This window comes from Phaenicophaeus curvirostris, chromosome 3, assembly GCF_032191515.1.
Source record: "Phaenicophaeus curvirostris isolate KB17595 chromosome 3, BPBGC_Pcur_1.0, whole genome shotgun sequence".
Taxonomy (NCBI): Eukaryota; Metazoa; Chordata; class Aves; order Cuculiformes; family Cuculidae; genus Phaenicophaeus; species Phaenicophaeus curvirostris.
This window is the reverse complement of record NC_091394.1, coordinates 29,433,767-29,458,971: the sequence shown is the minus strand read 5'-3', so window position 1 is coordinate 29,458,971 and position 25,205 is coordinate 29,433,767. Positions and strand designations below refer to the sequence as shown.

Below are 25,205 nucleotides of genomic sequence, written 5' to 3'. Positions count from 1 at the left end.
CTCTATTCCATGCCCATCTTTTCTTACTACTGGTATCACCTATAGTTTTGCAGGGGTCGCAGATCTAGATTCAGCTAGGGTTGTGTGCAATCTTGACTCCAATATAGATTTATAATTTTTTTCTTCTTCAAACTGTAGATAAAGACAAGCCCAATATGTTTGAATGAAGCTTTTTAGGGGATTCACGTCCCTTACTTGAAGTCTAGAGCCATTTTTGTGGGCATTGGCTTAGATCAATCAATGGGTAAATGGCTGCATTAGACCAACTCTATAAAAATAGTTTACACCTAAAGAATATGCTGTGTTCTGCCTTGTTTCCCGGTGTTCATTCTGTGGAGTCTTGCTTAATCCCACTTAAGCTTGTACAATTAAGACTAGGTGGATGTGCCATTTTATGGGTTTGAATATGAGATTGGAATTACATCTGTTCATAGAAGAGTGAGGAAGACTGGCCAGTCGTGCTTTTTTGTTTTCTGGGAATGAATAGAAACATGATCATGCAAGCAAGAGTGTGCAGGTTCTAGAGGCTGGGCTTCCCGCTGGAATGCAAGTTGATGCAACTCAGCCACTTCCTGGAGAAGTGATGTCTGTAGTCCCAGCAAGCCATTAGATGCTTTTGGCCTGTGTGTCAGTCTTCTGACAAATTTACAGTGAGTTTCATCCTACAGCTTTGTTCAGAGGAGGGGAGGGCAGTTAATATAAACGACATGCTGCAGTGAGAGAGGAGGAAACGGAAATTTCTGATTATGCTCGAATGAATGTAACAATTGGCTGTCTTTATTTACTTTGCTTTTTTTTGTTTTGTTTCATTAAACTAGATGAGGAAAAGGGCATGGTACTAGCAAAGAAAATACAGTTGCCAACAAAATCTGGTCTTGGAACAGACCAGGTTGACCTGCAGCGAAGCAGCTGGGATAAGAATAATTATGTCAGACTTGTGTTCTTGGGAATTTTGTGATATAAATCATGGCCAAAATAGATATAAACAATGTCAAATCAGGTTCACAAAATAATGACAGAGCAGAATGTGTTTAGAAGTTTTGGATGACTCGAAGAATTAGATGCCTTTACAAAATAATTAATAAACCAGATGGTACAAACTTGCACCAACCAATTCTCCTCGCATTACCACTACGTGTGAGTGAGTCCAAGAGCTAGTATTTGAGTACTGAACTTCACATATTTAAGAAGGAGACAACTGCTAAAAGGAGCATGGGGCTGATTTTTCAGCTCTTGTCTATGTATACTTGGGGTGTGGGGTCAAGAATGTGCATCTGTGAAAGGCAAATGGGAGAAATGGCTTGTATCAATGCAGAGATCTACAGAATCATAGAATGGTTTGGGTTGGAAGGCACCTTAGAGATCATCCAGTTCCAACCTCCCTGCCATGGGCAGAGACACCTTCCACTCAATCAGGTTGCTCAGAGCCGCATCCACCTGGCCTTGAGCACCTCAAGGGATGGGGCATCCATGACCTTCCCTGGGCAACCTGTTCCCGTGCTTCACCACCCTCACTGTAAAAAAAATTCTTCCTAATATCTAATCCAAATCTACTCTCCTCCAGTTTAAAACTCTCACCCCTTGCCCTATCCCTGCACTCTCTTTATCAGAGCCCCTCCCCAGCTTTCCTGTTGGCCTCTGTTCATCTTTTGGGGGGCTAGGGAGGTTTTGTCAATTAAAAAAGAAAAAAAAAATTCTAGTCAAAAACCTGATCAATTGTACATCACTGGCCTGGCCATCTCCTGCCTGGAAGGTGCTAGAGAGCCTGCATACTTAGGATTTGGTCTGGATTTGAGTAAACTTCAGTTAATCCCTGACACAACCTTGTTCTTCATAATTTATGTGTGTGTTTCTTTTGAGGTAAACATATTTGGGCAGGTTTTCAGGTGCTGCAAGTTGCTGTAGCTCCCTTGGAAAGAAGCAGCTCCTCTGTGGGGTGGCCCCATGCTAGGTGTGCCCTGCTGGCCTCTCTCCACCCCTGTTCTGCCTCCCCCTCTCCTCTTCATCACAGCATCTGTGGTCAGATGCTGAAAGGCAGGGACAAGGCTTTGAGACAGCTGGCTCAGCAGAAGAGGTGGAGAGCCAGCTGATGCCAGTATTAATATTCTTTCAAAATTGATGGATGGAACGATTATAAAATTGCAGAGGAAAGTGAAACTTAATGGAATCCATGTTTTAATTGCATTCTGGATTTTTTTCAGCAGCCAGCTTCTGACGTGCAGGACAGAGTGAGTATTTTTCTGTGAGGATGTTGGTGTAGACTGCACAATGTATTTTTTTTTAAAGAAAGAAAAAGAAAAAGCTTGGCCAGTCTGTTTTCCACACTCTGGTGCTCTCAGTCTTCTTCATTTGCACTGTGTGGTAGCATGCTGTGTCTAGACAGTAAATTATATCTGAAATACAGTCCCAATGCAGCTTGAGGGGAAAAAAAAAGTCTATTGCAAACAGCTCCAGATTTACCTGTAGTGTTGAGATGTCTGAGCTTGTGAGTGGTACTCAGGTGCGGGACTTGTAATTTCCTGTGTGTGCCCTCCTCACAGAAAGGAATGAGGATGCTGGATCTATGCTGGACTGGCAGCATGGGCTCGTGTTCCCTGCGTGAACCAGGCCGGCCTTCCGGCACTGACAGCTGCCTGCCTCTAACTTGGGCAAGATCCTTTTTCAGCTGATAAAGTCTCCAACTTAATATTGTCATGGTTTAGCCCTGACTTGGCTAATTTCAGCATCTAAAACGATATAGTTGGTAAACCATATAGACTCTCAGTTCCCTTCCTCCCACCTGCAGGGAAAGGGGAAAGGAAAATGAGAGGAAAAAGACTTGTGGGTTGGAAACTAAAACTTTAGTTTTAATGAAATGGTGAAAATAATAATAATGATGAAAATTATTAGAAAATAATAAAACATATATAAATATATGAGCTCGCATGCCCACCCCACCCCTCAATGACTATACATCACCTTAAATACCGTAGAGCAGACAGGAGGGAACTGCTCTGTGGCTAAGAGGGAGCTGACCTCAGGAACTGGGTTCAGAAACACATGCATCCGGAGCAACCAGACAGATGAGGTCCTTACTGGGCATCAGCCATTGCAAAAGAGGGGTGGGATCCTTGTGATCTCTCAATTTTATACCATATATGATATACGTGAGATGGAATACTCTAGTCAGTTTGAGGTCACCTGTCCTGTCCGCCTCTCCCTGCAGGTGTGACCCTTTTTTGCCAGTTTGAGGATGGCCTAGTTACTACAGGAATAAGTATAAATATTGGCCTTCTTGCATACTAGTGTTATCACTTCTAGAGAAGAACAATGTCTCAAAACCACGTAGTTAGCTTTCAGAAAATGAAGTTACTTAGATGAGACTGAGTTAGAATCAGGAAACTAACTCTAATTTAGCTCAAACCACAACTATGTGGGTAGCATTTCTAAATGGGTGGCCTCCCATGCAATGGGAGCTTTCTTGCTCTTCAGTTTATACCCTTCAATTCTCTTTTTCTTTGTTATGCCTCTTGTCACTGCTGGAAGGAATGCCTTTCTGGCCCTGGGGAGTATCTGCACACAATGTTGGGTGCAGACACATTGTTCATGAGCAGGGCCAGAAGATGGATATATGCCTGCAACCATGAGGGCTTCTTCTATCCTGATTGTGTCCATAGCTGGGCTATTGTGACTGGTACAACTCCCTCAGCCTCGTGAATATGGCTTTTGAGCCATGCAGTAAAGCAGGCAGGATGCATGATATAGAAGATTCACTATCCTCTTTTCACCTGACTGAGTATGGTGACTCAAGGGATAGGGGACAATGGTGACGAGTTCCTGCCCAGCACAGCAGGTGCGTCTGCTCTGTGACTACATGTTTAGGAGTTGGACTCAATAACCCTTGTGGGTCCCCTCCTACTGAGGTCATTCTGATTCTCTGATACCCCACCTTCCCGGGTACCTTTGTGTAATAAGTACAAGGCTCTGCAAGTGGAACTGAACAATGATGAGGTTCATCTAGCCTGGAAGTGATGGGTCACTGTCACAGGAGACTCTGTCCTGAGGGAAACAGAAGGCCCAATATGCTGACTGGACCAACTTCTTAGGGAAGTCTGCTGCCTCCCTGGGTCTTGGGTTAGGGAAGCGATGAGAAAACCTCCTACCCTGATACAGACCTCAGATTACTATCCATTACTTCTTTTTCATGTAGGCAGCAATGAAGTTGCAACAAGAAGTCCAAGGGCAATCAGAAGAGACTTCAGGAGCTTGGGATGACCGCCTGTGGGTTCGGGCACAGGTAGTGCGCAGATGGCGTACACCATTTCTGGGCAAGGATATTTGCACAGGAGGTAGCAGGGCTCATTGATAGAGCTTTGAATTACATTTGAAGGGGGAAGGGGATACAAACAGTCTTGCTAGAGATAAGCCTGGGGGTGACATAGCAATGTTGGAGACAGAGTGCTAGCAAGGTCCTTTGGTCTGTCATCTTGGTGAAGGCAGAGGATGGAGATGCACGTGGCAGCAAAGATGCAAGGATTATTGATGTGTTAGAGAACACTGGTCACGTAGGAATTGGGTCTTCTTTCCACAAAAGGTGGAGGGATCAATAGCCTGACTGAAGTGCATCTACAGCAATGCATGCAGCATGGGCAAAACCCAAGAGTAACTGGAAGGCACTGTGCAGTGGGAATGCTATAATATAGTTGCAATCACAGAAACATGGTGGGATGACTGGAGTGCTGCAATGGATGTCTTCTTCAGCAGATAAGCCTTCTGCTCCCATTAGGTGCAAGTGAAGGTGCATAGAAGTGGCTCTAAGAGTGAGTAATTTGGAGTGGGGATGTTCTTCTGCCTGAATGCTCTATAGATTGATGCCCTTCACTTCCCTCGTAACTCTGAAAGGATTTCTGGTGCCTGATGGGACTGTGATGAGGTCCTGCCTTTTCCTTTGCTTATCTCCGTAGGGCAACAACTGCAATCTACGTGGTGCGGTTTGGAAATTAGTTCCTCTTGCTGCATTTCCCGCTATGTGTTGGTTGGTATTTTAATGGCTTCAAGCTAACGTTAGGGTGAATAGCGCACCAAAGAGCTTCAGGACTGCTGTGGGAGGGAAAGTATCTTCTGTACTAAAAGGTGCTATCCCTTGCTGGTGTAAAACGGGCTTGTGAGATGTGATTGCAATCCCTGTGAGTTACAGAGGCATCTTAGCTGAGTAATTGGCAAGCGCTGAAGATGAGCAGTAGATTGTGGCAGCCTTTTGACATCCTAAAAGACCCAAAACCTGTGCAGTGCTTACTCTGAAAATATTCTCTGGCTTTCCAGAAATGCACTGTTTACGCACATGTGAATGTTGAGATTTTGCAGTGTACGTGCTTGCAGTTGCTGTGCTTTGGGCACAGCTGGTAATGCTGATAGGAGAATTTCTATTATACAAACACTTGCTGCTTAGAAGGTAGAAATTTGCTGAGAGTGGCATTGGAAGCCCAGCAATTCTCCCTCTAGCGAGGAAGGGAACTGCTGGCGGCTGAGCTGTGCTCAGCAATGCACATGTGTGTGATCGCAGCAGGATTGGGGTGATGAAGTGCTGGCATTGTTATTTGGAATACTTGAATTCCTTAAGCTTTTTTTTTTTTTCCTTAGCAGTACTTTCAAAATGTAATTATTTAAAAGTAAACCTGAATTATGCTATTTTGCAGATGCTTGGGAGCCCATTTTCTTCCTTCTGCCACAGCAGGTCTGTTCGCATCAGTGACTACAGCCACAAGTTGCTTGTCCAGGTATAGTTTGTCTTTGCTTTTGTGGAATCGAGGCCTGTTTGGTGTTTTCTGACTTGATTCTCATAGGGTTTCCTTTTGTTTGCTGCAGTGTTCTGCATGCCAGTTTCCCTGTAAATGCTGTGAACACTGGCAATATGGGCCTGATGCCAAGGATAAGGGGCTAGTACAGACACATTTCTTCTTATTTTGGAAGCTCTTGTGATATACACTTCACTGGCAGGGTGGTAATGATGTTTCACAATAAAATGTCTTTCTTTTAATGTGATTTCAGAGTGCTCTAATAGGGTCCATCAACAGCCCCAGTCAGGGCAAGCGATGCAGCAGGGCTATAGTCCATCCAAGGTTGCTGTGGCAAAGTCTCTTCCATGAGAGATTACTGCATTTGCAGTGTCTGTCGGTTTCATGTGTGCAGTGCTAGGGACAGAAGTGCTTGTGAGCCCTTGTGGTAGCTGGGAGATTGCTCAGACTCCCAGTACGTGGCTGTGTTCAGCATGACGCTGCCCACTGTCATGAAGCATGATATGTGTAGCGTTGATGTGCTGAGGTTATTTCAGAGGGACATGGCAGCTTTTGCACTCAGGGTGACATAAAGGCATATTGTTTAAACCAGAGGGACGCTTGCTGAGACTCCAAGATGGTTATTTGCGTTACTGATGAGTTGATTAGTACACGGTGTCTATGATTCTCATTAGAGACCCGTGGAAGATGGGAATCAAACAGAAAGGTTTTGTGTGTGTATGTGTAATTTATGAGGCCGATTCATCAAACCTCTGTTAGTACTCTTATTTGTTGCCTTCCACATTCACAGTGGGGAAGGGAAGCTGGAAAATGCCTATTGTGTCATGAGCTCTCAAATGGAAATAAAGGCAGTTGTTGCATGCTTTCTACAGAGGCTTGGATGCTTCCTCGTGCTGTGGCTCAGCAACAAACTGCAGGGCCAGTGTAGGAAAAGGGATCTGAATTTCATGTCCTCTGAACATCGGTTTAGAACTGATGATTCGCTCCCTTTCTATAGAAATATCCTTGTACTTATAGGTAAAATCAAAGGGCTGGGCTTTGGGGAACAAAAGTATTTATTTTCAGTATTTGTCACAGTTCAGCTGACTGATATAGTTAAAATGGAAAACGCCTTTTCCAAAAACTGACAAGCCTTCCTGAAAAAAAGAAGGATTTTACTCATTTATTTATTTAAAAGCAAAACGTAAAAATACTCTTCTTGTGTGCTACATTCTCTCGCACTCCTTCTTCTACGCTTCTCTTGGTGGCAAAATAATAAAAGTAAATGGCTGAAGAAAAAGTTTTGTATGTATACTTATACCTATGAAGGGAAAAACAAAATATGTGGATATTTTTTACTTACCAAAAAACTGCTAGTGAAAATCGGTGATTTATGAAAATTTAATAAAAAAGTTTCTTTTAGCAACTTGCACTAACTTTGCAAGTTGTTCTGCCTTGTTATCTGGTGGTATATAAATGGCTTGATTCTCCACTTTCTTGCCCTCACTTATGCTTTTCCAGCTACAGAACAGTTGTTATGATTTAAAACTAGTCTATTGCCATACCCAATTATTTGTCTGTTAGTTCACTAGATTTTTTTTTTTTTTTTTTTTTTTAATACCAGAGGTGGTGGCAACTCATAGCTCTGAAGTGTGCTGTGCACTTCGTGGCCTGGCCCACCTGCAGCTTCGCTATCGCTGCATTGCAGCATGGGAGCCTCTCTTCTCCGTTTCGTTCATGATGCACGGGTCTGAACTAAAGGCAGTGACTGGTTTTGGAGGGTCTGAAGTCGCTGGTGTAATATGCTGCATACTCTTGAAATGTATCAGCTTCTCCCTTTTGCAAATTGAATCAAAGAGGGTAATACGCAGATCCTGTTCTGTTTCAGGATGGCTTGCTTATACAGTGGAGAGGATATGAGAAACGCGTGTGATTATCTAGGTGGATGAAACCATTTTTTAATGTTTCAGTAGTGTCACATATGACAGAAATGCTGAATTTCTGTGTTAAGAAAATGTGTCTCCTCCAAGACAGAAAAATCCTTGACAGTACTTTTAAAAGCTATTGGCAAATTGTGGGTTAAATAACTTACCACTCTTGACCACATTAACATTTTATTTTCTGTTCTTGCTGCATTTCCAATTTTTCCACAGATGTGCAGACAAGGAAAAAAAACGGTGAGAGATAGGAGCATTTTTATTTTTGAGTTTTGTTTGGTTTACTATTCTGATGCATTTTTCTTGACTGGGTCTGATTCCTGTCAGTGCTTTGTGACCTCCTGTGAATCTAATTGGTGCTCTCTGTTTGGAGTTTGATGAGCAGGTGGAAATCTGGAAGCCAGAGCACTGAAAGCATTGAACTGCCCAAAAGCAACTGTATCTAGCATCAGTTCTTCCTTGCTTCTCGCATGTTGGTGAAGACATGGGGAATTGTTTAAACCAGCTGAGCTTTACTGCAAAAACAACAAAAAACCCTAAACACCACCAAACCTTCAACATTTGGAGATGATTACAAAGAGGACTGATTACTTCTGTTCCTCCTCGGGACACTCCTGCATTCATTGCTGGTCTTATTTTAATACATTTTTAAAGTTTTTGAAGATCAGCTTCATCTGAAAAGAGAACTATAGTGTATGTTGGAAGTGGGGGTTACTCTTATGTGTCAGGATACATGTGTTTAGACTCTGGAGCTTGAAGTGAAAACTGGGAATCACCTATGCGTTATTGGCTGAAGAAGAAAATATCTTAGGCCACTTGAGCAGTCATAAGCAAAAGAAATACAAGTTCTAGTTCCTTAGTGCTGCATCAAAGAAAACTGCTGTACTTGTTTCCTTGGTAAGCAAACCAATTTGTGAACTGTGTTGTATTGCTTTTTTCGTACATGTCCCCATTTCATCAGTTTCTGTTCTAAAGATAGATTGCTGGCACCTTGCGTTCTGTCACCAAAAAGCTAAGAGGTAGAGGTTTGTAGGACTAGCAGTTTCAGGAAAGTGGTTGGAATCTCAGACTGCTTATTAGGTTTATTTGAATTATTGGGTGATATATTTGGTACCTGCTGTTTTGTTTCAGAAGTACATAATGTAAATAAATTTGATTAGAATACACTTTCTGTCAGTCTTTTGACTGGATTTTCTAGCACAGTAGAGCACAAAACTCCAGATATTGGCAAAGTCTCATCCTGTGAATGCCTTTCCTGTGAAAAGCTGGTGCAAAATAGTTCAGTTCTAGCAAAGGGAAAGACTGGTTTGTGTAGTGTACCTCCCAAATCCTAGCAGGTCTGCACGTGCCACTTTGAATATGCATCACATTTCAGGAGTTGCAATTGCATGGCTTGCTTACAGATCTCACATGAGTACAGGTAGGCAAACATAGCATCCACCTGCCCCTTGTTAAGAAAGGTTGCTTGGCATCCGAGAGGCACAAATACCATCTTGCAACCCTTGCTCTCCTCAAGAAAGCTGGTGCAAGTCAGAAAGAGCTAGTGAAACAGCGTCCTGCAGTCCACACATTGATAGCTTCCTAGGTCTTAAAAGAGTGTGATCGATTTTTGGAATGAGAATAGATTGCCATGTGCACAATGCAAGAATTTATTAACTCCACTGCATTTATTTAGTGAAATTGCATTTTCACATCTCCATGAGAGATACCTTAATGGGATATAAACCAAACAAAACATTTCTTTTTGTGGACATAGTGACTTTGGCACAGGTGTGATGAAACTAGCTACTCGTTTGATGAAAACATGCAGCTGGTAATACTGCCGTTTTGTGTCCCTTCTAAGGAAATTTAGTGATGCAAGCTATGGTGGATGGAGGTGGTATTTCTTCATACTCCAGATTGACAGGGCTCTGCAGGAGAAGATGTGTCAGGCAGGCATAGCTTTAGCCAAGTTAGGTGACTATGATTTCAGAGTGAAACATCAGATTAATAACTACCTAGAAAATTGAATATTATTTGGTCGAAATTGGATTTCACTTTTTAGTGACTCAGGAATGTGAACACTTAAGATTTGAGTTATGTTTTTGAAAGGTGTTTGAGCAGGACTTTCAAAGTTAAGAGTATATTTCTGTTGCATTCAAGTTAATTTGCATATAAAAGCTTGAGAGCACCAAATCTATTCGCGCTTGTGAATTGGACGGTTAGTGTCTTGGCTACCCGCATTTCATGTTTGCATTAGAAGTAATTTGCATTAGCAGTAGAGCATTCTGTGTTCATACAGTGTGTGCTATAACTAATCTGAACAGAAACAAAGTAGGTCTGGGAAACGTTACTCTAGGAGGCCTTGTAGGTAAGACTGGATGGTTGCTGGAGGCCACCAGATTGTGTCTTGTCCTAAAACAAAAGGAAAAAGAGTGGGGAGGGTGGTGGTTACCTAATTATTGTAGTTAGCATGCAGTCTGCTTCAATCAACGCAGCTCACTGTTGATGTTAAGAGAATTATGCAGGGCTCTGTTTCAGCTGGTCTCCAAAATGATTCAGCGTAAGAACTGACAGCGAGGTCCTGTGAATATTTTTTTAAAGGACCTATTGGACTAGTTAGGCTATGTTATATGACTTAGTAATAGTTAAGCATGTCCAGAGTTATTGGTAAGAGTTCAACCTTTAATTTTCTGCTGGAAGCAACTTTCTTTCAAGATTCAGACATGTACAGAAGTTGTCATTAGAAATTGTAACATATTAAACCCCAAAGCACTGAATAAGTTACAGGGAAAGGGAGGAAGCTGCAGAAGGTAGGAGAATTCCATTATCTGTGTGACAAGGGCCACGCTGAAGAAGCAGAGGGGCTTAACACTTGGTGTTGCAAGAAGATTGGTTGTATCAATGTAGAGTAAATGCTTTAGCTGAGTGTTCATATGCATATAATAAATATAAAAAAATAGTGGCTGTCATGAGTACATACAATGACTTATTATGTAATTGTTTGAACAAGGCGACAGAGGAAGTAAGACTTCCAGACTCATATTTCATTTACTCATTACAAACTTTAAGTTCCTCCCTCTCCACCTCTGGGCACTCCGAACATTTCTTGCATATTATCTGTATTCACCCTTTCTTCCTGCCGGCTTTGTGTCCCTACCCACCGTTTCCTCTTGTTCCTGCCCTACCCTCCGGCTTCTGAAGGGAGTCTGGTGTCTTTTCACCTGTGGCTTTCTGCATTCTCTCCATACCCTTCCTAATCTTTGGTAACAGAGTTCTTCTCTAACAGATGTAAAGCAGGCATATATTTAGTTTCCCTTTACTTTATGCGGCATATGTAGGTTAGAACTTTTTAGAAAAAAAAAATTTAAAAAAAAAGTGTCCAGTCCAGTGTTTGTTTCTAGACACTGTATTTCTACAAGGAAACTGTTTCAGAGTAAATTTCACCAAACTATACATGGCTGAAAAAATCTTCATCTCTTGACCCATAATTCCAGGGAGGTAGTTTTACGGGGGTTCAGACTCTTAGGTTTTATAGCCTAGAAAGTTTGTGCCCACTAAGGAAAAGCCTTCATCTGCCCTATACTGTTGGCTGTCCAGAGGCAAAATTCAAGTCTGGAAGTGTGAAGCTATGTGACTGGTTGTATTTATCAAAAGGAGGTCTTTGTACCACCAGACGATGGGGCAATATCACCAGACTAGCTGGGACATACAGTGGGGTGTTTTTAGTGACTTTAGGCAATTGCAGGAGGACAGGGGACTACCTCACTGGTCACAAAGTCTGCTGGACAAAGGCATTTAGCCAGTTAAAAGAGTTTGAAGTGATGCTGTGCTGTATGCCTATAGCATGAAGGGGTGTTGTGTGGGTGCCTCAAGACCAGCTTTGCTTTCTTCTGACATGATTGGTGGCTGTGCGTGACATAGGGAAATCTGTCCCAACATAACATTCAGCATGGTGTTCTTCCTCCAGTAAAAGACTGACTTGATTTTCTGGTTATATTTTAATCCAGAAAAAAGTAACCATCAGTGAACCATCTTGGGGGGATGCGGGTGCGTACAACATGCATGTCATACATGTCATGTGTGAAAAATGTGGCATGCCCTGCACAGCAGTGGAGGCCAGCACTGAGTTCAGAGCAGCTTTTTCCCTTTGAGTTGTGTCTGGTATTGGCACAGCCTAAGCTAAACTTAAGCCTCCTGAATACTGGCTTAGATAACTTGTTGTTCTTTGGGACTACTCAGTCTCCCCAGTCCAGGGAAATGTCACTTCACCCCCTCCTCGTCCAAAGGCTGTTGTTACCTTCTGCTTTTGTCCTTTTCGCCCGCCCCAGGACTAAAAGCTCTCAGTGGCACCTCCAGTAATGTTTCATTGCCATGCAAAAGGAGTAAAACACTTTGTCAGCAGCCTACTTCAGAACGAGAAATTTATATATGTGAGAGGCATATGTACAGAACAGCAATTACTCAGATCATCAATATTTATACAGCAGATAATAGTCATTATGGACAAGATGAATATTGTCACAACAGCAATAGCTGCTGGGGAGGGTATGCAAAATGTAATTGGCAGGTTTTTTTAAATGGGATAATTATTTAACTTTCAAGTGATTGGCAAATACAGCATAGAGTCTGAATTAAGTATTCAGTGGGAGCTCACCTGCTTCTAGAAAGTAAAGGAAATGCCTGTCCTGTCTACCCTCGTGTCACACACGTAGGATGTCATCCTCTACACATGGCTTTTGCTGAAGGCGATGCTGGTGCCGGTTGCTGAATGAAGAATAATAAAAAAAAAAAGAAAAATTTAAAAAAATGAGCATCTTGTTTCAAAAACGAGTTTTTGTTATGTCTGCTGTGGACAGACACATTTGTGGATGAGTGGGAGGCATGGTCACATGTACTTTGCTTTTAAAAGCTGTGCCCAGTGTCCAGTTTGAGGCAGCCACATTTGGGGCAGTTTTTATACCAGCGCTTTCTGGCCTCCTGCTTACCAGCTGATGTGACACCAGTCGCCTTAGTAGTGCCTGGCCGGACAGGCGGTCCAGCAAGTTCCCATCCCAGCTCCTGCTCGGCAGCCGGCCAGAAGGACAGCCCGGGTGTTGACTTCCTGTTTGCACGGGAGATGCAGCTCCTGATTTCTGCAGAGAAAACAGCTCCTTCCACCCACCCTTTATTCTTTGTATGATGGCATGGTTTGTTGGAGGGTGTACCTTTGGGGGGCTAAGAAAATTGCTAAGGTGCCCTGTTTCTGAGAAGTATTAAATCAAAACCTACCTGCATAGAAGCTCTTTGCTGCAGATAAATTCCTTGCTGACTTTTTACTTCTGCTCGTGAAATGCCTGCAAATAGCTCCATTTTTCACCTGACGCTGACTGACTCTTCAGTTGTGACAACGTGAGTATTTGAACCCCTGCACCTCCTCAGGTTCTTTCAGCTGAGGGGGAATGGTGGTTGAACGCTTCGTGTTCAGCTTTTAGCTCCGTTGGGTTTGCTGTGATTTGCAATGTCAGTCACACAGCTTGAAGTTTTTGGAGCACCAAAGCAACTTAAGAACATTTTCAACAGAGTAGGTCCACAGAAGACCTTTAGTACTGCGATATCAAACTTCCAGGCACTGTATCCTATGGGATGTAGATAATGAGGCATCTTGTGCAGTGCCAGGAGAAAAGTTGGCCCATGAGTGGCATTTGCAAAAGCCGGCATCCCAAATAAGGAGACATATGAGCTGGCTACATAAGGGAGAATCGAGAAGAGATCTTTTAATTCAGCAGCCCTCTTTCTCTTCCAGGAAGAAATGCTGAACTGTTACTTTTTATTCCTTTCTGGAAATAGGCACCTTCAGTTGAGCTATAAGCAGTGGAGGAGCTAGTGGTTGCTTTCTCTCAGTTAGGTCTGATACTCAGCCTGAAGGAAGCTGTGACTGAGCTCCCACCTTTGTCTGGCGGCATTTGATTGTGGATCTTTTTCTCTTCCTAGGTAAACCCATTAGACTGCCTGGATTCTAGCCCTTCTCCAAATGAATTTTTAATATGGAATAATTAAACATTCATTGGAGCAGTGACAGGAACCCAGGTCTCTGCCTTTCCCTCATACTCACTTTTCCTTTCTGACCTGAATATTGAATTATGTACTTCAAAGTGGAATGGGTTCAGCAGGAGACATTGGCAGAGCTCTGCTGAGCTTCTGAAATTGCTGGTACTTTAAACTTTCATCTGGGAGAAGGGAAAAGAATATTTTGTCAGATTCATCCTTGGTGAATGGAAGTTTCCTTCTGTGATGAGCATACCCAGGCTCTTGTGTGGATTCACTGAGTCTGCTCCTCTGGCATGTGGCTTCAGGAAGTCCTGACCCTGTGACTTGAAGATTAACTTGGATTGAATGTGTATTTGAAGTTAAATTTAGGTCAGTTTAGATCCTTCTGATGCAGGTAAAGCTGAGATGTCCAGTAATGGCAGTACTAATACTTCAGATGCTTGTCCCCTGTTTATGAGTTTTAATATGTTTTCTAAATAGCGTATCACAGACCTGGTATTGCAACTACGTGTCTTTGAACTTTTTCTCAGATTTCTCAGCCCTTAATTTTTTTTACTGATGGTGGTGTAATCTTTGCTCAGAATTTAAGCTTGGAGTCAACTGATTTACTTACTTAGTTACCTTCCTCAGATCCCTTTGAGGCAGCCACGGACTGAAGACATCCTTGCTGTTAAAATTTTGTTGGGGATTATCTACAGAGGTGTTAAAGGTGTTAATCCAACCTTTTTTTCCGCCTGAGGCTCTGTCTTGAGGAAGGTAAGTAATAGCAGTGTCTTAGAGAGATTGCTGCAATTTATAAGCCAGCCACTTTGGGTGGGTGATCCAGACCTGTGATAGAACCATGTTCAACACATGACTCCTTTGGTTGTATTGCAACTCAGAATTGTTCATTTTCAGAGTAAGGAGAACAACAAGGGGCCGTTGAAGACAGCAGGTAATCAGCATTACTGATATTCCAGATTATTGAATTGTGTTGAAATAATGAGTTTTTTCATCAGGGTAGGTTGTTTGTATTCTCTGAAGTTTTGTTTCATTTTTTTTTTTTTCTTTTCTTGCAGTAATTTACACTGGGATCTGGTGATTATGCAATGGGTTGCTTCTTCCCACATTTAATGTGGTACTGTGTTTTGGCCTTCGTGTCCCATTGCTAAGTCCAAACCCAGTTATATTCTAATTCAAGGATGAGATGTTAGCAGTGTGAGGAAGTGGAGTGCCTGCAGCATCCAGAAGCTCTAAGCCCTTCTTGATTCCATTTCACTTCAGTGTCAAGTGCTAGGGTACCACTGTGAAGGCCGTGGATCAAGGTCTTTCTGTTGCACTGGTGCAACTTTTATAAATCCTTGAGGGGTTTTGATAAATGGTGATTTAAAGATCCACTCCTATGTTGTAGTTTTCTTTTAAACTAAACAAAGGAAGACTTGTGTGGTGAAGGATGGAATCGGGGTTATATTCGTACAAACCCTCAAGAATATTCCTGGATCAGAAAAATCCCTGCTTCTGAGCAGTAGAAGGATGAAGCTGTTTGCCTCTTCAGTTGGTTTTATAGCTGGTTTGATGATTTGTCCTCACTGCCTTCTGGAAGTTTCTTTTGCACTCTCATTTTGTCAAAGATCATTGGTTTATTTTATGAAGGGGAAAAAAGTCCCAAATCTCCTTTCACTGAAAAACAGGACTGAAGGTTTAGGTTTAGGAATGCTAGCACCACCTCTCTCATGGGAACTGTAATTAGCGTGCTTTGTTTTCCAATTCTTCCCTTAGGGCTTGTCTTTATGGCTGGCTTCCATTTCCTTTTTTCATGTTGAGTTGCCTTTGTGGTTATGGGAGATGTAATCTAGCTGAGAAACCTAATCTGTGTTGGAGAATGGCAACACATGTGCAAGTACATTCTCACACTTCTGAGAACATGTTGCCGTATTTCCATTATTTAGTAGAAAGGCAACACTTCCCTTAGTACACATAACATAGCTGTTTGTTTCATCCATAAGGTGTTCATTTGAAACCCCAGAATTGCAATAATATTCACTTTTTTCCTAATTTTATTTTGAATCAGCATCTTGGCTTAACTTGCAAGCATAAATACCTTTTCTTTTTTTTTTAGAAGCCTGACTTGCAGTAATAAGCGTGATACTAGGATACTGGAACTTGTTGTAAGTTTGAAGTACAGCAAGTAGGAGATGGTGATTTGATTTGCCTGAGGAGACCATCTTGCTGGTCAGTTGTAAATATTTCTGAAGTGTGGAATGGAACTAGACTGGAAATGGGAATGAAGTATGCTTCAGATTTTATTTTCTGAAATAGATTCCCTTCTTAAGACAGAAATCAACAGAAATACTGGAGTTGTGCTGGTTGAACAGACTGTCAGTGGAGTAGGAAATAAGTCAGTGCATGAAGTTTATGTCTACAAGACAGAAGCTGGTCAGTAACAGCAAATTGCTGAGAATTCAGTGAAGTTGTACTGCTTCCAAATTTGCTTTTAATAAACAGTGAGGTATTCTTAAAAGGACACTGTTATGGTTGGCTAATTAGCCACCCCCCTTCAGAAATACACCTCAACCTTCTGAAAATCTTCAAGTGTACAGAAACTTGTTCTTTTCATTCTTTCAATTTCACAGTGTCTTCTGCCTTTCAGCTTACAAGTTTTTGCAAGCTGCCACTCTCCCTGTTTGTGTGACTTCCATAGAAAACACCAAGTAATAGCAGTTGAAAGGGAATTTTAAAATAGATTGGGAAATCTAGGACACGTCAGGATGATTTTGGGGTGGTCTTAAAAATCCAGCAGTTGCCTTTTTTGAAAGCTTTTGCTGAATGTTTTGTGATTTGGCCTCCCTCTTGTTCATCTAAAGGTCGGGAAGAGTGAGGTTTTACTCTCAAACAGAGCACGCATTGGCATTTGGGGGAAGCAAGGCTGCTTGTGGGATGACCTGTTCTCCACTGGAAGGATTTCTGGGAAAGTGTGGCCCAAAGCTGCTCTTGAAATCAGTTACCGTGAAAGAGGCTTCACCCAGCTTGGTGGAACTGCTTCATAGGAAGGGGCCACTGGCACAATGAAATGCTGGCAGGACTGGATCCAGGCTGGTTTTCATAACTTTAAAGAAAAGAGTCTTTAAAGAATGTGTTTATCCATCTGCTAAATCCTTGTGATATTTTTTTAACTCATATATAAATTTATAATTATTTTCATACCTAAAATAAATGAATTAATGCTATCATACTGGTGCTGCCAAAGATCCTTGCAGAAGGGAAAGGCAAGCCAGTGAAAAGGATTTTGGTAAAGAAATGTGTGTTTTAAGAAGATGTAATGCCCATGTTAAAAAATAGTTTAAGGAAAAAACCTTACACTGACTTCTCTCTTGGTGTCCTGATTTACAGTGCAGGTCATCTTTCTTCTGATGCAGCCACATCCCTGACACAGGAAGGCGTGAGCTCTGCTTATGGTCTCACCTTGGTAATGAAGAGTTACTTGAAGAAATGTTATGATTTTTGACATGTTTTCTTTCTTCCTTATGTCCACTTGTTTGGAGTCACCATGACCTGAAAATGGGTGGTGGTGTTTGGTGAAGGGCAGTGGAAACATGACCCTGTGACCACAGGAGCTTTACTGTTGTAGCCCTTGAAGGAACTACAGCAAATCCCTTCATGTTTTGAGGAACTTAACTAATTTTTTTCCAGTGTTACAGTGTTACGTTCCTATGCTACTTCTTCCTCTGCTGGCTGAAACTCCTATGTGGTCCATTGAAGAAACTCTTATCTTTTTACATTAATGAGTGGTTATGAAATGAGAACAAAAAAATTTAATATCATGCACTGGCAATTTAATGAAGTGATAAGAATCTACAACTTTGTCCTTTAATAAGATTATAAAACTGTTGCCTTTTCATATGAAGTGAGACACTGAGGTGGTCGTAACCTGTACATGTGCAATGTTAAATCAGGATATCATGCTGAGCTGGAATTTTTCAGTTCCCTCCTTTAAATGTCTCATTTTCTAACACTTGTACTAATTTCTTTTGTATAAGTTTAAACAATATACAGTAGCATTTTTCCGTCAGCAAAGCCTGGGCATTTCAGTGACCTTTACTGCTTTCTTTAAGGTGGTTAAGTAGTCGGATATAAGGGAATGAAAATATCTAATGATGTTTTTTCCTTAAAAAAGGTCTTTTGCCTGTATTCTTATTCTACTTACATTTAAGCACCTGTGTATTGCAGCTGCACTCTTATTTTGAGGAGCCTGAAAGTCTGCTTGCGAAAGCTGAGCTAATTTGTGAAAATCAAGCTAAAAAAAGAATATAGGTGATCGTCTTTAAAGCAAGAAGCTTTCATTGTAATGTTACCTTCCCTCTTTCATCCCCTATTTCCATTAAATATGTCATATTGTCTTCTAGGTTTAAATTCAGAAGTTACAAAGGAATTGACCCCTTTTCATATCTATTGACTAGTCAGTGCCAGAGAATTTTGCATGACTTTCTAAACCTGCTTACGATGCACTCACCTACATTTTACTGCTTGGGAGCATTAAAAGTCCCAAGAGTCTACACTAATAGCGATCTCCTCTATCAGAGGTTGCTCATTAGAGGAGGTGGTTATTTGTACCAAATAGCAAGAAGAATACTGAAGCCTAGGCTTAGAACCCCTTATCTACTTTCTGATCAGATGGGTGGAATATCAGGGAGACCCTGTATCTGTTCAGGGAGATCCATGAACAGGAAATCCAAATAAGTTCTTCCATCAACGACTACGCAAGCTGCTAACTTGGAAATATTTCTGATGTCTTGCGACAATCACCAGATAGTTACGTGCTTCGTTGCTGCTCAGTGTTAAGATTGGTATGGGTTACAGTTATGCTTCATGACTTCTTTTGCCACATGCATATTTTATGAACCAAATTCACATTGGGATAGCAGCTAGGAAGGCAGAGTTAGCAAGAACAGATGCTCCATTCTTCTTTCAGTGCCATCAGCCCATCTTTGTGTATTAGAAGATACCTGCTTTAAAAACATGTATTGAGCAAATGTTTGTGCAGTATGTGTAGTACATAAACCTTGAGCTGAATTGTGCCTCTTTCAGTGGTGACGTTAGTGACCCATCAAGATAAAAGGTATATGTTTATTGCTTGTGGGGAAATGAGTTTGAAATTCTAGATATAAATTAATTGCCTAAAACATAATGGATATCTTGTGGTTGATTGTGGGCCCCAGTCTACAGGAAGGGCACATTACTTTGCCTGGTTTTGTTTGGTTTTTTCTGTTGATCGTATCCACAGAGAAGAGCTTGAACTTTGCCAGTTTTGTGTCTATTTATATTTGGGGTCAGTTTGGAGGGGAGAAATGCCAGAGATCCACTGACTTACACAGGAGAGGAAAGGAAATTACTTTCTAACAGATCTTTTCTGCCATTTCCACATGAGCTGATGGATCCCAAGGTACAGGTTTGCCGTTAAGGAGAGTTTAAGCAGTAAATACTTCTGGTTTTTTGCAAAAAGACTGGTTATTTCCCATATTTGTATAGCTTTTAGGTAATTCATAAAGACTTCTAATAGAACTGCAGGCTTTTTTTCCCACCCAGCTGTACAGTCCTAAGTGTTTTAAACCTTTCCAGGGTAGAGTAATGTGGGAATTGTATCTCTGTCAGCTGAGTCAATTCATTACCTCTCTAAATGTTGACTGTTAATGCTTGATGCCTGGAGCTGAACAAAACAACTGGCTGACACAATTTCTCTTTAAAATTTCATGTTTCTAGGAGTAGTGCAGTCTTTGTAGGTTTAAGGGTACCTCCTCATATCTCCCCCAAGTTGCACAGTGTTCGTTTTGAGGACTGAAAGCTTGTGAGGGTTTCCAACTGGAGCAAAACAAGCAATCGCTCTTGCAGTTGGATGACAGTTGCAAAGACCAAGTGAGCCACAGCTGCTTGAGGTCTATTTATTTCTTTGGACCAACAAAACTACTAGTCAGAGTGTTTCCTGACAGTGTTTGATTGGCAGAGTTGCCCCTTTTTGACTGAGTTTGCTGTGGGGGAAGTGCAGGTTTTGGAGTGAGGCAGAAGATTCAGAGGAGGGTGGCAGTCTTCATTGTGCCTTGAGGAATCAGCTATAGTGACCATAACTATTCATCTGTAGGGACGTTTCATAACAACGTAGGTGAGGACTATAGCTGTTATGTATGTGCATGACATAGCTAAAAATAAACAGAAGGAAGACTGTTTTCTTCATGATTAGGGTGTGGTTTTTTTGTTGTCGCTGATCTCTTAAAGCAATAAAAGCCAGCATTATTTCAGGTATATTCCAGCTTGCTGTTTTTTTTGGTGGAGTGTGAGAGAGTAGTGGGAGGCAGAAAGATTCTGCTGCCTCTCCATGCACAGCACGGGAAACCAGCTTTACCTGTCCAGTGTAAGCTCTGCCTTCAGTCAGGGAGCAAGTAATGAGCTCAGTGCTTTGAGTGTGCCGGTACCCTGCTGTGTTTTAGAAATGGCTGCGCATCTCACCTTGTCGATGCATCCCATCCAGCACCAGGATAATCTTATGATGACAAAAATGGGGCTGGCAGCATTTATGCCTGCTGTTTGGGAGCAGGAAAGTGGAGACTGTCATCCTAAGCCAAACCAAACCACCTGAAGGATTTTAAAGCAAGCGAATGGGACAGCCAAGTAGAACTGGCTTGCTTTCTTGGGTCCTGCAAGCCCTAGTGCTTAATGGTTTATATTCTGGAGTGCCACCTGCTGGCACTTGCTCTCTTCACTCTGTTCTAGAGGTAGCTGCTCTAGAAAATGAGAGCTCAGACCAAAAAGCATGGATGTTAGAAATAGTAATAGTACAAATTTTTGTGTTGTTTTTTTTATTGTTATAGCACTTAAGGAGTCTATTTATTGGCAAAGACCTCACTCTGGCAGGTGTTCTGCAAACTCAGTGTGAAAGAAACTGGCTGAGGCTTCACTGCTTAAAAAATACAAAGCACAGTATGAGGGAGTGGTTTAAAGTATAGAAAGGGATTTTTGCAATCCATGCTGATATTTGGCAAAATATGAAGTATTTTTTTCTTTATGCCTTGATTTAGTAAAATATTTTGATAATTTCTGTGTTGGCAAAAAAACAAAAGCAGTAATCATTGAAGTGAAACACACTTGTCACTTGAGCAGAAGTTAGGAAAACACTGATTCAGCTCTAAAAAGTAACAATGATGTCAGTAAATAAATAATTCTGAAAAGCTTTTGGCTGGAAAGCAAGGGGTATTGTAGTTCGTGGCAGAATGCAAGTCTGGGTCCAGAGATGATTTTTTTTCATCCTAGTCAAGGACTTGTTTTGGCAGTAGAAAAGAGGTATTTTTGGAGTCTATTTTGTACCACTGATTTTCTGTCTGTGGGCCAAATCCTCGGTGGGTGTAAGTCTGTGTGGTTCCTTTGGCATCAATTTGGTTTTGTGCATTGATGTTTCCATTGTTCACTGCACCACTGTAAGGCACACAGATAATACTATAACAAAAATGGAATAAAGACCTCTACTGAGTGGAATCTGGTCAAATCCTGCATAGGTGCATAAAGCTGTCTGCATGCACACTGTGTCTTCTTGGATTGTAACACTTTCTAAAGCAGCAACACAAACTTTTTGCCTTTCCCCCTTTCTTTTAACAGTCCCTAAGGCACCACTTTGATTCATAACTGCTATTCTGTGCGGTGCTACATGGAATACATGTTGGAAGTAAGTGGTGAAGCTTACCTGAAATAAGTCTTCAAAAGCGATTAATGACTTCAGGATGTATTCTTGAGACCTTTGGGTATGATGGGGACTTTTTTTTTGAAAGTCTTGAAACACTTGCCTTTTCAAAGTCACATCCTTAGCAAGAAAGACCTGTAAAAATTGTGATTCCTTTCAACCACATAGTCCTCTTCAAGCTTCCATCACACCATGAAAGATGTCTTCTTTGATGAAAATGCCCCACATTGTGATTTATTTTTTTTTAAGCCAAAAGCCAAAAAAAGCTCAATAACAGTCTTTGTAAACATGCTGCTATGAAACTTCTGCTGACATTTGGAGTGTATTTATCTCAGTTACTTTTGCTAGACTGGGAAAGAAAGAGAAGTCATGGTGTATTGCTAGAGTTAAGTGGTGCCTGATGGGAGGGGGTGGTCCTGGCGCCTACCATGTGAGATTTAAACGGTCCCCTTGGGAGCACCACGACCTGGAGCACGGCGAAGAGGAGTGTGGCAAAGAGGTGCGGGCCAGTTTGAGTGGCAGTTTGAGTGGGCAGGGTGAGAAGGCAGGGCACAGAGAGGACCTAGAGACTAGACAGAAGACACCGAAGATCATGGTGGCCACCCGTCAGAAGATTAAAGCTGCTCCGTGTGCTGCAGCAGGCAGGATGGATGCTGCCACCCAGCCAGAGCCACAGTGGGTGCAGGCAGCTCCCCAGACCCTGGGCAGCAGGCAGCGCCCCCTCCCACACCAGCTCGTGCCTCTGTTACTGGCTCCACTCGTGAAAGCTGCGCTCGAGTTGGGGAACTGCGTCGTATGATGGAGGAGTTAAAGGAGGAGGTAAAGAGGCTGAGGACCATCAGGGAGTGTGAGAAGGAGATAGACCAGTGGAGTAGTGCCCTCTCACTAACTCAGCAGCCTGCTGGAGCTGGTGTGTCTGAACACCATCCACCTGCAAACTGCAAGGTTGGGGTTACAAGAGATGAGGAACGGTAGCAAGTTCCTGCCAGATGAAGGAAACCTGCTCTCCTTAACCAGACAGCAAAACCCCAGATCCCCCTGGTGAACAAGTACCAGGTGCTGCAGGCAGAATCCAACCCTGAGGATGAGGACGATGGCTCCCACAGCGTAGAATCTTTCCCTAGGCTGCACCATCCTCAGAAAAAGATAAAAACAGTCTCCATTAAGAAGAAGAAGAGGAGGGTGATTGTGGTAGGGGACTCCCTCCTAAAAGGAATGGAGGAGCCCATTTGCAGACCGGACCCGCTCCACAGAGAGGTCTGCTGCTTACCAGGAGCATCAGTGAAGGAGGTACCTAGAAAACTTCCTTCCCTGGTCCGCGAGATAGACTACTATCCTCTGATAGTCCAAACTGGTAACGATGATCGAGTAAACAGAAAGACCAAAGCCATCAAGAAAGACTTCAGGGCCATTGGGAAAATGATGGGGGGCTCTGGGGCACAAATAGTATTCTGCTCCATCCCAAGGCTAAATAAAAAGGAGCTGGAAGTCAGGAAGAAGAATTTTAATCTTTAAGGCCCCTTCCAACTCAAACCATTCTATGATTCTATGAAATCACTTCTTCTGAAAGAAAATAGTCAAATTGAAATGAAAGTTGAAATGAGCTGGTATTGTAATGGAAATGACCACTTTATGCCTAAGGAGAAAGTGTTTGCTTAATTTTATCTGAAACTGCCAATGAATTTGTTCACCTCAAAATTACATTTCTCTAGTTAGCTTTAACTCAGATGCAGAAACCATGAGATGTCTTGTAAGACAGAGTGTGCAGTTCTAGGGGTCCTACCTAACTGGGATTTGAGGCTTCTGAAGTACATGTTTTTAGGCTTTTCCTCAGCAGAGTGGGGCTAGCAGCTTTCTTTTTACTGAGTACTAAATTGATTGTCCATAATCCTGTAAGGCTAGAACTCACTGGGGCCGTATACTATCGGGAAAAATACTCCCTGACACTATATATATTACCAGCAGAATTCTGGATTTTTGATCACACACAACACCAGATTGTTGGCAACAGATGGGATGCGTCTCTCTCAAAAGAGTAAAGGGATCTTTGCACAGGAGTTAGCAGGGCTTATTGAATGAGCTTTAAACTAGATTTGAAGGGGAAAAGTGATAAAACCAGGATCACTAGGGATAAGCATAGAGATTGAGATAGACATAGAGGTAATTTGCCAAGATTTGGCTGCTTATGGCTTGAATGGGCACACACTTCTCTGGGTAAAAAAGTGGTGGGATTGCTGGACCCAAAGAGTGGTGGTGAACGGTTTAAATCCAGTTAGTGGCTGGTCAGAAGTGGTGTTACCCAGGGCTTAGCATCGGGGCTAGTTCTGTTTGATTTCTTTATCAGTGTTCTGGACAAGGGAATCGAGTGCATCCCCAGTAAGTTTGCAGGGGACACCAAGTTGAATAGGAGTGTTGATTTGTTTGAGGGTAGACAGGCTCAACAGTGGCATCAGGACAGGCTGGATCAATGGGTTGAGGCCATTTGTATGAGGTTCAACAAGGCTAAGTGCTGGGTCCTGCACTTAGGTCACAACGACCCCATGCAATGCTCTAGGCTTCAGGAAGATTGGCTGGAAAGCTGCCTGGTGGAAAAGGACATAGGGGTGTTGGTGGACAGCTAGCTTTGCATCCAGATGGGCAAAAAGGCCAACAGCATCCTGGCTTGTATCAGAAATAGTGCAGCTAGGGAAGTGATCTTGTCCCTGTGCTTGGCACTGGTGAGGCCACAACACAAATACTGCGTTCAGTTTTGGGCCTCTTACTGTAAGAAAGGCACTGAGGTGCTGGAGTGGATCCCGGGTCCAGAGGATGGCAATGGAGCTGGTGAAGGGTCTGGAGCACAAGTCTTATGAGGAACAGCTAAGGTAACTGTGGCTGTTAAGTCTGGAGAAGAGGAGGCTGAGGAGAGACCTTATTGTGCTCTGTAACTGCCTGAAGGAGGTTGCAGCGAGTTGACTGTTGGTCTCTTCTCCCAAGTAACAAGGGATAGGACAAGACGAAATGGTCTGAAAATGCATCAGGGAAGTTTAGACTGGATATAAGGAAAAATTTCTTCTCCAAAAGGGTTGTCAATCCCTGGTGGTATTTAAAAGGGGGTGTAGATGTGGTGCTTAGGGACATGATTTAGTGGTGGAGTTGGCTATGTTAGGTGAATGGTTGGACTTCACGATCTTTAGGGTCTTTACCAACCGAAATAATTCTATGATTGTATAAAGGATTGTGATAAAGTCTTGAGCATTAGAAATATTATGCTAGTTAGCTTTTCTAAGTTTGTTATTCTATTATACTACAGGGACTGCAGAACCAGGCCTAAGATTTTGAGTTAAAGCACTTTGCTTCTTTTTTTCTTTCTTTTTTTTTTTTTTCTTTTTTGCACTAATATAGCATAACACAGCATTGCCCAACTTTTGTACTCCTTCATACAGCAAAAATGCTATGTACTGTTAGTTAAGTGCTGCCAAATGGAAAGTATTTTCACACTAGGGTATTTTATAAGTAGCCAGACTTTGACTGGCAGAAGTATGACGGGTGATGTCTGGCCTGAACTTTGAAACTCATTGTAAAAAATGAAATACAACCTGACAAAGCTTGGCAGGTCTGATAAACTCCTTGCAGCTACAGAAGGTGAGTGGCTATTGGAATTGAATACCATCTCTGTGAAGGAAAGCAACAGTAGGTTTCACATGATACGGGCAAGAACGGTTTATCTTTGCGTGCCTGAGCATTTGAGCAGCCAGTTGCCTATCCCCATTACGGCATGGCTACCAGAGCAGAGGCTAGCAGCTCTGTGGCTTTGAGCTCAGT

At 42.3% G+C, this 25,205-nt stretch overlaps 1 protein-coding gene across 4 annotated transcripts in view; it reads left to right on the top strand.

Moving 5' to 3' along the window:
- The window catches only part of RNF152 (ring finger protein 152), a 44,690-nt gene that overhangs the window by 8,163 nt on the left and 11,322 nt on the right, over positions 1 to 25,205 (top strand). For 2 of the 4 annotated variants that reach the window (XM_069853527.1, XM_069853526.1), the window contains exon 2: positions 5,676 to 5,756. The exons of the other annotated variants lie outside the window; for them this stretch is intronic. The gene's annotated coding sequence lies outside the window, so the exon portion shown is untranslated. The remainder of the gene's footprint in view (positions 1 to 5,675; positions 5,757 to 25,205) is intronic. 4 annotated transcript variants of the gene reach the window in all.